The sequence below is a fragment of the Heteronotia binoei genome, chromosome 17 (assembly GCF_032191835.1).
Source record: "Heteronotia binoei isolate CCM8104 ecotype False Entrance Well chromosome 17, APGP_CSIRO_Hbin_v1, whole genome shotgun sequence".
Classification (NCBI taxonomy): domain Eukaryota; kingdom Metazoa; phylum Chordata; class Lepidosauria; order Squamata; family Gekkonidae; genus Heteronotia; species Heteronotia binoei.
Window position 1 is genome coordinate 5,127,500 of NC_083239.1, and position 13,295 is coordinate 5,140,794.

Sequence of the window (13,295 nt, forward strand, 5' to 3'; positions counted from 1 at the left end):
TTGGACTTGATTATATACTAAAAGTATGTAATATTGTAAAGACTATTGTAATATGTGATGTCTTTATGCCTTGTAGAATATTAATGTATGTTGTATAAATAAGATAAAATTGTAGACCTGAAAATTGAACTCACACGAACAAGCGTTATTGTGATAATTTCTATTAAATTTTATTGTACTGCTATTACAGCAAACTTTTCAGTAAATTCCATGGGTCATGTGCTGTAATCCTTTTGATCGTAGAGCTTTGCAGGACATGTATGGGAAGAAATAGTCCCTGAGATGTGCAGGTCCCGGGCCACATAGGGCTTTAAAATTTAATGCTAGAACCTTGAACTGGATCCAGTACTCTATAGACAGCCAGTACAACTGGTGGAGCACCAGGTGAATATGAGCCACACAGGCGTCACTGCCAGCAAACATGCTGCCTAGAGTGGCCAGACCGTCCCGGTCTCCCGGGAAAGTCCCGGTTCTGGCCCCCAATTCCCGGCTCCCGGGCTGGCTATACCGGGACCATTAGAGGTCCCGGTTTAGCCAGCCAGAGAGCCGGTGGGCCGCACGGGCGGGGAAGGTGGCGAGTGAGAGAGGGAGCGTCCCTGCGCGTGCGCAGGGCGATTGTGGCGGGCTCTGCGCATGCGCGGGGACGCTCCCTCACTCGCCGCCTTCCCCGCCCGCGCGCGGGGCCCAGCGGCGGTGGCGGAGGCCGGGGAGGCGGCGGAAAGGCCGGCGCTGGTCGCTGGAGGGCCTCCAGCGACCAGTGCCGGCCTCTCCGCCGCCTCCCCGGCCTCCGCCACCGCCGCCGGGCCCCGCGCGCGGGCCTCCACTGCAGGCGGAGGCCGGGGAGGTGGCGGAGAGGCTGGCGCTGGTCGCTGGAGGGCCTCCAGCGACCAGCACCGGCCTCTCCGCCGCCTCCCCGGCCTCCGCCACCGCCGCCGGGCCCCGCGCGCAGGCCTCCACTGCAGGCGGAAAGTAGAAACTGCTTTGCTAGAAAGTAGAAACTATAGTTTTACAAGGTAGCTTCAGTAATCACCAGAAATTCTATGGTTTTTCCAGAGATTTCTAGAGCTACTTTTGTCAGTTCCTGTATCAACTTCTGATTTTGTGTAAAATGAACTCACACATAGTTGCCTTCTAATCTGCCCCTTTAGCAAGAGAGACTCATTCTTTCATTCATGGAACAGGGAGATGCAAAAGGGAAGGCTGTTAGCTATTTCAACACTTTCCTTTCCTTGAACTTTCTTCTCCTGTGCTCAAATCTTTCTCCAGTTTATTTATAATTGAAAAGCTTGTTGGAAATGTATATCTGTTTTGTATGTCCTTTGCAATATTCTAAAGTTCCGGTCATTATAGGGTTAACACTGTGCCTGATTCCCTATTGTCTGCATGACCTGGGAAGAAGATAGTGATTGCTGTCAATCAAGGTCTAGAAGCTGGAAAACCCGTTTTGTCTGTTTGGTCAGTTAGTCAGGTGACTTCCTTTGTTCAGGCAGAGAGGTCAAGAAGGAGGAGGAAGTGGTCTTCCATTAAGCACATGATCTTCTAGTGTGAGGATGTAGTTCTATAGTGTTTGTTATTTTCACCTCTGTAGTGTATCAGCAGCCAGACGCGACATGCGCAGAGGCGACTGGGCTGTCCCAGACGCCTCCAGCGTGGGGCGCGGAATCCCCCGCCAATCACCAGCTGTGGCGGGAAGTTTAACAAGTCAGGATTGGCCTGACCTGTCCAGTAGGCTGTACCGGGGACTGTACATAAGCGGGACCCGGCCCGCGTGTTCTCTCTCTTGCAACGTGCTCCTAATAAAGAATGTTGCCCTACTCGCGTCTCCCGATTGAGTACATTACACTGGCGACGAAGGTGGGATTCTAGCCTCATTGGCTACGTAGGAGACCAAGGGCACCACCAGGCCACCACCGCCACCACAGCCACCATGGCCAACCAGGGCGGAACCACCGGTCACGTCGAGCCGTTCGACCCCGCGAATCCAGAGGCCTGGGAGTCCTACCTGGAACGGGTCGAATGCTACCTGAGGGCCAACAAAGTCACGGAGGACAGCATGAAGAGGGACGTTCTCCTGAGCGTCTGCGGGGCGGCCACATTCGAGATCGCCAAGGGTCTCTCGGCCCCCGCCCGCCTCACGGAGAAGTCCTTCGCCGAGGTCAGCAGACTCCTCACCGGCCACTTCTTACCTCAGCCTTCACGGGTGGCCCGCCAGTTCCTGTTCCACAGAAGGGACCAGGCTGCCGGAGAATCGGCCGCCGACTACTTGGCGGCCCTCCGCAGGATCACCGGGAACTGCAACTTCCCCCAGCTGGAAGACACCCCGGCTGATCGCTTCACGTGGGCTCCAGCAGAAGCTCTTCGCCAAGGAAGAGCTCACCCTCCAGAGCGCTTTCAACGAAGCAGTGGCGTTCGAGAGGACCTCCAGGACCTTTCCCAAGGCCCGGACAGACGCCGTCCACCACGAGGAGCTGGACCACGACCGCCCGGAGGAGGGAGAAGCCTACCAGCTGCGTCGCCCAGCCGGGCCACCCAACAGAGCAGCCCAACGCCCCCGAGCGCCCGATCGACCACCAGCGGCGGAGAGGGTTCCTGCCACCAAGTGCGCCAGCTGCAGCGACCCCCACGACCGGAGAGACTGCCAGTACCGGACCTGGGACTGCCGGAGCTGCGGGAAGACCGGCCACATTGCCAGGGCTTGCCGAGCCAAGCCCAACCGCCGGAGGCCGACCACGCATCACGAGTCGGCGGAGTTCCACTCCACAGGCTCCACGTCCCTTCAGGTACTGAACTTGCCTCTCGCCACCCCCGATAAAATTAAAATGGCGGTCCTCATCGAAGGGAACCCCTGCCAAATGGAGGTGGACTCAGGTTCCTCCATTTCCATCATAGCAGAGGAGACCCTGAGGAAATTGTGCCCCCGCCAGCGGCTTCAACTAAGGCCGGCGGACTTCATACTCCGGGACTTTCAGAAGAATCCGGTGCAAATTGCGGGGTGGGCGCGGGTGCAAGTAGAGCGGGGGTCCTTCTATGGCCCACTGGACATCCTGGTGGTAAAGCGCCAGCTTACCACCCTGCTAGGACTGGCGTGGTTCAAACCCTTGGGGATCCGCTTGGAGGGGGTGGGGCAAACCCTAACGCCCAGAGGGTTCGGGGAGATATGCCAAGAATTCCCTGACGTATTCGACGGTTCCCTAGGGAGCTACAAAGGGCCGGCCATCTCCCTACCACTAGACCCCACAGTCAGGCCGATTCGGCTCAAGGCGAGGAGGGTCCCGTTCGCCTTGAAGCCAAAAATAGAGGCCGAACTAGACCGCCTCACGGCCCAGGGAGTCCTGGAGCCAGTGGACTACGCCACTTGGGAGACCCCCATCGTAACCCCAATCAAGCCAAACGGGGAGGTGCGGATCTGTGCAGACTATAAATGCACGATAAACAAGGCACTGCAGGATAATCCCTACCCAGTGCCGGTGGTGAGCCACGTCTTGGCCGCCCTCGCGGGGTCTAAAATCTTTGGGAAGCTGGATCTGGCACAGGCCTACCAACAGCTCCTGGTAGACAATAAGACGGCCGAGGCCCAAACGATTGTGACACACAGGGGGGCCTTCCGGGTGAGGAGGCTACAGTTTGGGGTAAGCGTCGCTCCGGGGATCTTCCAGAGTATAATGGACGCTCTCCTTAAAGGGATCCCCGGAGTCCAGCCATTCTTCGATGACGTTTTAGTCGCCACCCCGGACCCAGAAGAGTTCGGCAACCGCCTACGAGAGGTGCTCCGCCGGTTCCAGGCAGCGGGGCTCAAGGTTAAGAGGGAGAAATGCTTGCTGGGGGTCCCATGGATGGAGTTCCTGGGGTTCGCCGTAGATGCAGCAGGAATCCACCCAACGGAAGAAAAGACCCAAGCCATCGTGCAAGCCCCGGCCCCCACTTGCAAAGCGGAGTTACAAAGCTTCTTGGGGGTGCTCAACTTTTACCATTCATTCCTCCCCCACAAGGCAGCCCTTGCAGAGCCCCTTCACCGGCTGTTGGACAAAAAAGCCCCTTGGGTTTGGGGCAAATGACAGGCCGCCGCCTTTCAGGCGGTCAAGGACGTCCTGGTGTCCAATGCGGTGCTCCACCATTTTGACGAGGGCCTCCCCGTCATCCTGGCCTGTGATGCATCGCCTTATGGGGTGGGAGCAGTCCTGGGGCACCAACTCCCGGATGGGAGGGAGGTACCGGTCTCGTACTACTCCCGCACACTGACTCCGGCCGAGCGCAATTACGCGCAGATTGACAAGGAGGCTCTGGCAATCGTGGCGGGGGTCCGCAAGTTCCATGAATATCTGTACGGTCGGAGGTTCACTATTGCCACGGACCACAAGCCCCTCCTAGGTCTGTTGGCCCCAGACCGGCAAACCCCCCAAATCCTATCACAGCGTGTGTTGAGGTGGAACCAATTCCTCAACTCATACACTTACACATTGGTCCACCGAGCCGGCAAAGCTATGGGTCACGCGGACGCACTCAGCCGGCTGCCACTGCCAGAAGTAGGTCCAGACCCCGCTCCCGCACACCAGGTAATGCTAATGGAGAGCCTCCCGGAGCCGCCCCTCCACGCAGCGGAGGTAGCCAAGGCCACCCAGAAACACAAGACACTAGCACGGGTGCTCGACTGGGTGGTGAGGGGCTGGCCAGAGGGGAACATGGGGGAAGAATTCAAGCCATATAAGGCCAGGAGGGAGGAACTAGCAGCATACAAGGGGTGCCTATTATGGGGAAGTAGGGTGGTGATCCCGCCCCCGCTGCAGAAGCGTGTCCTAGAATCCCTACACAAGACCCATCCCGGCATAGTCCGAATGAAGGCCCTGGCCAGAAGCTATGTTTGGTGGCCGGGGATGGACGGAGAGATTGAGAGCTGGGTTCGCAGGTGCCAGACGTGCCAGGAGTCGCGGCCCGAGCCACCCAGCGCCCCCGTCACAAGGTGGGAGTCCACCCGGAAGCCATGGTCGAGACTCCACCTCGACTTCGCGGGGCCATTCCAGGGGCAGATCTTCATGATAATAGTGGACTCCTACACCAAATGGTTGGAGGTCATTCCCGTAGGGTCCACCTCGTCCGCAGCCGCGATCAGAGCGCTGCGCAGGGTCTTATGCACACACGGTATCCCGGACACCATAGTCTCTGATAACGGGACCGCGTTCACCTCGGTCGACTTCCAGGCGTTCCTCCAGAGATATCTGATTAGACACATAAGGTCTGCCCCCTTCCATCCGGCCACCAACGGCCAGGCAGAGCGGATGGTCCGCACAACAAAGGAGGCCCTGAGCCGAATCGTACAGGGCGACTGGGACCACAGGTTGGCCGCGTTCCTTTTCGACAATAGGATCACCCCCAACCCGGTCACTGGGGTTAGTCCGGCTGAGCTCCTCATGGGGCGCAAGCTCATAACCCGACTGGACAGACTACACCCCGACAGGGCTTCAGAGACCCGCGGAAGTCCCGAGGTCCGGGACGCGGCCAGGGGTTTCTTTGCGGGTGACCCAGTATACGCCCGGAACTATGCGAGGGGGCCTGAGTGGGTGGCCGGCCGAGTGCTACGAGTAACGGGGTCCCGCCACTACGATATATCAACCGAGGGGGGCCAGATATTACGGTGGCACATAGACTAGCTACGCCGCCGCATGCTACCGGAGGAACCTGCAGACACAGAAGGGGCGAGATCCGGGGAGGAGCCAACCGAGGGCCGACCAGAGGACGCGGCCCCAACACCGGCTACACCGCCGCACGAAGCGCCGGGACCGACTGAGCCCGAGAGACCGACGGAACCAGACCCGCAGCCTCCGGCCACGCCTTGGCCCACCGACGCACCAGCAGCGGAAGCCGCGCCGCCTCCACCGGACCTCCCCAGAAGGTCCACCAGGGAGCGCCGACCTCCCGCGTACCTTAAGGACTATGTTCATTAACCAGGGTGGGAGGGGTGTAGTGTATCAGCAGCCAGATGCGACATGCACAGAGGCGACTGGGCTGTCCCAGACGCCTCCAGCGCGGGGCGCGGAATCCCCCGCCAATCACCAGCTGTGGCGGGAAGTTTAACAAGTCAGGATTGGCCTGACCTGTCCAGTAGGCTGTACCGGGGACTGTACATAAGCGGGACCCGGCCCGCATGTTCTCTCTCTTGCAACGTGCTCCTAATAAAGAATGTTGCCCTACTCGCGTCTCCCGATCGAGTACGTTACAACCTCCCAGTACCCTTTCCCTGTAGAAATAAATATGTTTTTGCTTTTTTATGTTAAATGCCTCTCAATGATTATTTGATCCAGTGATCCATCGCACTGTTTGAGATAATGAAATAGAATTTCAGACAGAATTCCCTAACAAAGCTGTGGGGAGACGTTCCTGAAGCATAGATTGCCAATGTGTTAGCAGTAGCATCCTTGCTTCTGCCCTGGATTACACTATAAGGCATTCTCCCTTTTCACATTCCAACATGCCCCCTTCTCGTTCTACTGATAACAACAGCTTTTGTCACCAAAAGGAGATCAAAATAGCCCGTTTTGTCAATATTCTGTAGTGTGAAGGACAGTGGCAAACATGACATATAGCGGATACTCATTGAGCTCACACAGATGAGACAAAGATCGTGTGCCTTTTTTCAGTCATAAAATTCAAATTGCAGGCTCTTGCATCCTTGATTTACCTAGGGACACACAGGGAAGAAAGAGTGAGTTTAACTCTTCAGCCACTGCTTGGTTTCACCATTGGAATCTGAGCTTCCTGCTTTATTAGCAGCATTTTAGGAGGGGGGAAATATGTGTGTATATACACAGATCTATCATGAGTCATTCAGTTTTTGTTAATCAGCTGTGCATAATCAAGTGTGCATTTCCTGCTACCTTTTTGCCATTTTGTGTGTATATGCCAATGTGTACATTTTTCTGGTTGTAACAGTTTAATGGTTTATAAACTTTAATGGTTTAAGACCACATATCTGAAAGGTCATCTCTACCCACATGTCTCCATGTACCAGCTACAGTCTTCTAGTTGCCATCTTCTAGCTGTTCCTCTGCTTGGCATCTACTATAGCCCTTTCCTTTTTGTTAATGGCTGCTGCTTTCTGGAACAAATTATGGGGAGGGATGGTGGCTCAGTGGTAGAGCAACTGCTTGGGAAGCAGAAGGTCCCAGGTTCAATCCCTGGCATCTCCAAAAAAGGGTCCAGGCAAAGAGGTGTGAAAAACCTCAGCTGGAGACCCTGGAGAGCAGGGGAGGGACGGTGGCTCAGTGGTAGAGCATCTGCTTGGGAAGCAGGAGGTCCCAGGTTCAATCCCCGGCATCTCCAACTAAAAAGGGTCCAGGCAAATAGGTGTGAAAAACCTCAGCTGGAGACCCTGGAGAGCCATGAATGGGGCTGTGGCTCAGTGGTAGAGCATCTGCTTGGGAAGCAGAAGGTCCCAGGTTCAATCCCCGGCATCTCCAAAAAAGGGTCCAGGCAAAGAGGTGTGAAAAACCTCAGCTGGAGACCCTGGAGAGCAGAGGAGAGATGGTGGCTCAGTGGTAGAGCATCTGCTTGGGAAGCAGGAGGTCCCAGGTTCAATCCCCGGCATCTCCAAAAAAGGGTCCAGGCAAAGAGGTGTGAAAAACCTCAGCTGGAGACCCTGGAGAGCAGAGGAGAGACGGTGGCTCAGTGGTAGAGCATCTGCTTGGGAAGCAGGAGGTCCCAGGTTCAATCCCCGGCATCTCCAACTAAAAAGGGTCCAGGCAAATAGGTGTGAAAAACCTCAGCTGGAGACCCTGGAGAGCCATGAATGGGGCTGTGGCTCAGTGGTAGAGCATCTGCTTGGGAAGCAGAAGGTCCCAGGTTCAATCCCCGGCATCTCCAAAAAAAGGGTCCAGGCAAAGAGGCGTGAAAAACCTCAGCTTGAGACCCTGGAGAGCCGCTGCAAGTCTGAGGAGACAATACTGACTTTGATGGACCGAGGGTCTGATTCAGTATAAGGCAGCTTCATATGTTCATATGTTCAACTGAGGAAGTGAGGAGGGCTTCATCTTCAGAATTTTTTTAGGAGGCTGTTTTATTTATAAGGCCTTAAATTGCAGGGAGAAAGGAGAATTGGGGTTTTAATGCATTTTGTGAATTCAGTACATTATGACTGGGATCCTGCAATGTGCAAAAAGAAGCATATATTAATATAGTGCAGTTCTGCTTGCACAACATCTTGTGCAACTGTGTTGAAAAGTCCTGCATAGTTGCAGTTCCTCTTCCACCCTACCTTCCAAGGTGTTTCCAACACCTAGAGGGCTTTTCTCTTTCTCTGTTCACCTGCCACCTTCTATATGTCATAGGATGAATGATTTCCAGAAAGTATCTCCACCCCCACGCAGGGATCCACTGTCCTCCACAGCTGCATTCCTTCCGGAAGGATGAAGCTTGGCACCAGGGGTCATTTTGTAGAAAAATAGGTGACGGAGTTCATTAGCCTAACTCATTAGCATATGCCGCACCCACCCCAGCCAAAAGCAACCTGATGCAAGAAAGGAGAGCCCAGGGCTGGCTAGAGATCCAGCTAGCCCAAGCAGGCCTTGCTTGCCTGGGGCCCTCCTGGGTTGCTGCCCCCCAAGTCAAAAGATCAGCAAACCACCCGCTGCCCCAAATCACATAAAAAGTGCAGAAAGGGTGGCTTGGGCTTCTCCAGGGGTTAGTGAGGGCTGCTGGGGGTGTGGCAAAGCCCCTGGTGGCTGGCTGGCTGCCTGCTCTCCTAATCCAGGGATTGTTGTGCAGCTGCATCTACTATTCGATGGTCAAGGTAGGTAAAGAGAAAGAGGGGGGACCCTCAGAAAGGTTCAGGAGCTGTGCTCCTGAGAGCTCCTGCTGAATCTGAGGCCTGGCCTCCACACCGGCCACTGTGCCACTCAGTGGTTTCTAATGGTGACAGACATCACCTTTTTTGTTTTGTTCACTTCATCACAGAACTGGATTATATGCAAAAGAAGGCAGTGTGGTGTAGCGGTAAGAGTGTCAGACTAGGATCTGGGAGACACAAGTCTGAATCTTCACTCTTGTGGAAGTTTGCTGGATGACCTTGGACCAGTTGTACACTCACAGCTGAACCTACCTCACCGGATTTCAGTAAGGAGGAATGGAGGAAAGGGTTATGTGTTTGAGTGAGCTACTCAATAAGCCAAGGAACCCAGTTTTACAACAAAGAGACAGAATAAGAACAAAAAAAGGCAGGAAAAAAGCTCCGCTTACTCAGCATTTTGTTCAAGCTAAACATTCTCCATGACTTCAGATTCACAAAATCTCCTGGAAGTACCTGGGCCAAAGGAGGCCAAACTAAAAACAACTAGAGAACAGGCCTTCTCTATAAAAGCACCCCAATGGTGGAACCAGCTGCCGGAAGAGGTGCGGGCCCTACGGGACCTTAGTCAATTCCGTAGGGCGTGCAAAACCGCCCTCTTCCGGCTAGCCTTTCAAGATGGAGCTTGAAATAAACATCACGCCATCGCAAATACTAATAACTGAGATAATAGCGAGTAGAGATTATTCTAGACTGTTTTTAGATTGTTTTAGATTATGAAAAAATTTAACAGTAAATTGTAATTTTATTGAATTGTATAACTGTTTTATTGTTCAATGGCTTTGCCATACCTGTAAGCCGCCCTGAGCCTGCCTTGGCGGGGAGGGCGGGGTATAAATAAAATTTTATTATTATTATTATTATTATTATTATTATTATTATTATTATTATTATTATTATTATTCCTGGTGTTGAAGAAATCTGAATCACACCCATACGTACGTGTGGATGTTTATAAAGCATTATTGTGGAGAGAGTACTACTGGATTCACATACTTGGAATCTTATCCCCACAGGGACTTAACCAGAATATGGAATTGTCTTCCTTTTTGTAACTAAGCTATTAAAGCTGACGTATTCTATCTCAGCACCTGTGCATTACCCCTTTAAAAGTCTTCTGTTTGGACCTACAGGTGATCAGTCAGTAATATTGCCTATAAAGTCTATTGATGTATTGTGACTTGTTAGGAGACGCTTTACCAGCCATAGAATTTTTTGAACTATGGTCGACTTTTGCTAGGACTGGAGCTTCATGTAAAATAATATTATTGATTGGAGTAAGTTGTTGGATTAATCGGGTTGTAATTAGGTGAGTGTATTGTTTTTGCTGAATTTGTCCTCTCACTTCACATTGCCTTCCATGGAGACACATATCTCTACAGGTCTCTCATGTACATACAATGCCCTCCCACCAAGATACCAAATTAGCTGGCCATTTGTGATAGGAAAAGTACTCTGTGAAAATATCAAGCAGCTGCTGTTAATATATGAAAATATTATGACAGTTACTGGCACATCTGAGCCCCAGCAGCTACTGATATTAAGACACAGGACCTTTCCAGCCCTGTAGGGTTGCCAAATTTAACTCTCTAACCAACCCACAAAAGATAAGGAAACCGGGTTATACTAATCAAACATGAATACCTGGGTTCTTTTTGTTTGGTGATACTGTTTATATCTGGTAGCTAAACTTCCTGCCAGTGCTTAAGGACCAACAGAGAGAGATTCCAATTAAAATATAAAAACAATTTATTTACAAAAGACAATTTAGGGTTTGAAAGAACAAGAATGGATGTACAAACAAAATACAGATAACACACACAAAACCAACAAACCTTTCTAAGCTAGCCTGGGCTATACTTGGCAAAAGACTTGCTTGCTCCAAAGCTGCTCCTAAAAGGAGTACTCTTGCTGCTGAACGGTTTGGTGGGGAAGAATGGAGATTTCCTGAGGTGAATTGTACAGGCCTTCAAAAGAAGAAACCTGGCCCGTTGTCCTTGGAGTAACTAGAACAATTGCCTCTCTCCAGTGTTCTTCTGGAAATATTCTCTGCATCTCCTGGAGGGGCCAGGGGAGGCAGCCAAATTGTCTCTAACAAAAAGTCATCTCCGTGTCCTGATGCAAGACAAGCTGTATAACTAAAGGCACTGTTTTGTATAAGGTCTGAGGAATCAGTACTTATCGAAATGGCTTTAATATTAAACATGAAAAAATAACTATGTGCCAAGAGCAAAGGAAGTGTTTGATTCCTTCTCTTTCATGCCATTAGAGTTTGTAATACAAGAATAACTTTAAGTCTGCAAGGAAAAAGGAAACATCCGCTGTGCAAGCACCAGTCGTTTTCGACTCTGGGGTGACATTGCTTTTACAACGTTTTCACAACAGACTTTTTAGGGGTTGGTTTGCCATTGCCTTCCCCAGTCATCTACACTCCCCCCCCAGCAAGCTGGGTACTCATTTTACCGACCTCGGAAGGATGGAAGGCTGAGTCAACCCCGAGTCGGCTACCTGAAACCAGCTTCTGCCGGGATCGAACTCAGGTCGTGCGCAGACGCAGAGCTTAGGATTGCAGTACTGCTTCTTTACCACTCTGCGCCACGGGGATCATAAGATATATATATAGATCATATATATAGTCTGTGCTTTTACTAATTTTACCTCAGTAATTTAGACCCCTGATTTCACCTGATCTTTCCCCTCAATGTTAAATAAAACCTTTTGTTATTTTGGAATTTTAAGTGTGTCTCAAATGCCATTTTCAAGGGTTAAAGGGTGACTCTATCCTTTCCTCAGGTTCCTGGGCTGAGCAAATAGCCAATATATATTACTGACACAGGATGGAACAGTCAAAGTTTCTTCAGGGGAGAAGAAAACACACTACTAGGCTGCTCAGTCAGTGAAAGAACAGAAAAATGAAGGGAAAATCTAGCCTTTAATGGAGGGAAATTGATGGGGTCCATCTTACAACCCTTGAATTAAACATGTAAAGTCTCCAAAAACGTCATTGCCAGGCTGGCCATTTATGATGATTAATCTATTTCTCAGCCCTAATTTTAGCAACCTCTTCCCTACGAATTTTTTCTTATCTTTTGTAAATCTTTCCACAACCATACTGCTTATCGAATCAATTCCATCTCCCAGTTCCACCTCTATCAGATCTCCTTGAGCTATATTACCCAATCTTGCATTAAAATCACCAGCAATGATTAAATTGGCCTTAGGGAATTCATTGCATGTATTTTTGATACAGTTTTCCACTGCCATCCAATTTTGTTTTAGTTGAATTACACTTAGGGATGGGGGGAATATAAACTATGATGATTATAGAATTATTATTTTCTATCTGGATTCTCATTGCCATAGCCAAGGATAAACAGGGTTTTAATTTTGACATGTTTACCATTAAGGAGGAGGAAACAAAACATGCCAGGCTAGCACTATCGCTCCCTTTTCAGCTGTCCTTTTTTTGCCTGGTAGCAAAAGGAGACATAACCAGGGAGAAAAATATCCTGAATAGCCCATGTTTCTTTTAAGAGTGTAGTATTGAATTGAGTTAGATATTTTTTCTTTCTTGAGGGGCAGTGAGACCCCTCTGGCTGACTCCTGGGGTTTGGAGATAAAACCCCCTAACTTTGGTTTTCTCCTGGAGGGTCGGCACATGTACATTTTAGGGCTTTTTCCCTCCCAGAATCCTTCTTAAGGCACTGGTAGCAGGCAGAGCAGGGGAAACTCCGTGGTCAGAGCACCAGACTGGGGTTTTAAACAAAGAACAAAGATTTTATTGACTATTTACAAGTAACAGGATTTTAAACACAAAAAGGCACTTTAAATCAAACACAGAAAGGAAAACACCACCGGGCACAAGTAAAATAATACAAAACACAGTTCCTCTGTCCCTGAACTGATCCCTATACTTATTTTCCCTCGGGATGAGGTTCAGTTACCAACCTGCAGCCTGGCCTCCTGCCTTCTACAGGTAGTTCTGGATCCCTCCTCCCTTCCCACTGCTCCATTCCCTGATCTCTGCCTGTGAGCAATCTGCAGCAAGCCCTCTCTGAGGGCTGCAGGACGACTCCCTCCTCCCAGGCTGGCTGGAGCATTTATATCTTCTGACTCTGCCCCCTGGCTTTCCTGCACTTTTTGGCTGAAGAGGCATCTGGGATTTTTAGGCCTACCCTGAAGTTTTGCCCTACTTCCCAGGGTGGGTGGCCATTTTAACTAAACAAAGCAGCCTAAACTAAAGCAAACACAAGATGGAGTCTATTCTGTCACATCCAACAAGCCAACCCTATAGCACAACATCATTTTCCAATCTAAAAATTTTCAAAACTTCATAAATTCCCAAAATTGCCAAAAGGATTCAAAATAATTTTCTCCAAGACACATGCAATTAGGAGGCTTGAAAATGATGCAAAAACATAGGTGAATAATTAACTATAATTTCTCATCTAATAATTCCAGC